Source organism: Dipodomys ordii, unplaced genomic scaffold (genome assembly GCF_000151885.1).
Source record: "Dipodomys ordii isolate 6190 unplaced genomic scaffold, Dord_2.0 Scaffold54, whole genome shotgun sequence".
NCBI classification, from domain to species: domain Eukaryota; kingdom Metazoa; phylum Chordata; class Mammalia; order Rodentia; family Heteromyidae; genus Dipodomys; species Dipodomys ordii.
Genome location: NW_012267270.1, coordinates 6,077,657 through 6,079,792, shown reverse-complemented (window position 1 = coordinate 6,079,792; position 2,136 = coordinate 6,077,657).

The following is a 2,136-nucleotide window of genomic DNA, read 5'->3' as shown; positions in this document are numbered from 1 at the left end:
CCCGGGGAGCGTCCGCCCGGCGCGGCGCCCTGCCCTCCGGAACCCCCGCCCCCCGCCCCGGGGAGCGTCCCTTCCTACAAGTTCCTCCCAAGCTGTACAGGTGGGTGAGCCGGGAGGGCCGGGGCCACCGGTCGTGGCCCCCCAGCTTAGGTGGATATCGACCACCTGTTTGGTACCGACCGTGGGAACGAGCGTTTAATTTTAGTGTCCTTTGCTGAAATGACTGAGTCCCAGCGGAGAAGTACTGGTCACTGCTAAAAAAGATAATTGCTTCTCCCTGGTCCTGGCTTGTTAGTACTTATGGGCAACAACTTACTTAACTGTACGTATTCTCCATGCTAGTACTAGGGCGCGAACTCAGGAGCTTGGGCCCCTCTTTGGCATTTTTGCTCTAAGCTGGCCTTCTACTACTAAGCCACACCCCCACTTTCCGCTTTTTATAACTAATTGGAAATAAGAGTCTTGGATTTGTCTGCTCAGCCTGATCGAACTGGGAGTCTCAGTAGCTAGGATTACAGGTGTAAACCACTGACACCCAGCTTCCACCCCCTTTAACTTAAAAGCTACCTTGTCTTCACCAGCTCCCAACAAATCGGTGTGTCACTGTTATAGCCTTTCTGGATTTTTGTTTCTTAAAATAAAATTTTTTTAAATCAGTACTGGGGGTTGAACTAAGGTCTGTTGTTTTGCTCACTAAGTGCTTTACCACTTGAGCAATTCTTCCATCCAAATTTTCATGTTCTCACCTATGGGATGAGGATGATACCTGTCCTTTAGGACAAGAGTGAAGATTAATGAGATAGTGGATGTCTGTAGCCTCTTAGGTGCCCATTATTTTTGCCTGTATTGTCAGCCTTCACTTTAGTGATCCAAAATAGATCTGTGCTATTTTTAATCCACTGGGTTTGTCCCCACTGTTTCTAACCTAGATTTTCCCCCCCTTTTACTAAAAAATTTAGTGACTGAACAAATCAACTTACTAGACAAAAATAGTTGCCCAACCTGAGTTAAAACACTTGAGATAATCCATGGTAGAACAAAGTCTAGAAGTATAGCTCAGTGGTAGGGCATGTGCTTAGCATATTCCAAGCCTTGAGTTCAATCTCTGAAACAAACATATGTCATGGTTCAACCAGAAAATTTGGGTACTATGTCCTTCATATGTAGAAAGTCAAGTTTAGAAACTTATTTTCTTTTTTCTTTCTTCTTTTTTTTTTTTTTCTTTTTGTCAGTTGTGGGGCTTCAACTCAGGGCCTGGTTGTTGTCCCTGTGTTTTTTTTTGCTCAAGGCTAATGCTGTCCCACTTTGAGCCACAGCCCCACTTCCAGTTTTCAGGTGGTTAATTGGAGAAAAGAGTCTCAACAACTTTCTTGCCTGGGCTGGCTTTGAACCATGATCCTCAGATCTCAGCCTCCTGAGTAGCTAGGATTATAGGCATGAGCCACCAATGCCCAGCACCTTTTACATATGATTTTAGTCAAAGATGTCAGGCCCCCTGGGTTGTTGTGACTAAGTAATGAATTTATGTCACTCTAATCCTCTACCCAGACTCAGTCACTGCACACTGATAAGAAGCATAACATGTTCAATAACTTCCTCATCAGGTGAGCTGACAGCAGGGCCCAGAGGTACCACTTCTACTAGGCCCATCTTGGCAAATGCGGTTTTTTTTTTTTTTCTCTTTTTGTGGTACTGAAGAACCTAACCCAGGGCTTCATGCATGCCAGGCCAGCGCTCTACCACTGAGCCACCTTCCCAGCCTAAGGCCCCATCTCATCACTCATGCACTATACAGATGTGTTCCTCTGAATAGCCTCTTCTACCAATGGAGAGATTTTCATTCTCCCTGAGTCAGATCTTGATCCTCTCATTGCCCTCATTCCTCATCAGTGGGGTTATGGATGCCTCAGTTGGGTAGTGGGAAGTTATCATTTCTAGTAGAGAGCCTTGCTCCTGATGTCAGGCTGAGAGAGTAGTGTCAGATGGGTGCCTTCTCTTCAAAGAACTTTTGTGGGCTGGGAAGTTGGCTCAGTGGTAGAGCGCTTGCCTTGCATGCCTGACGCCCTGGGTTCGATTCCTCAGCACCACATAAGCAAAAAGAAAAAAGCCAGAAGTGGAGCTGAAGAGTTGAAGGAC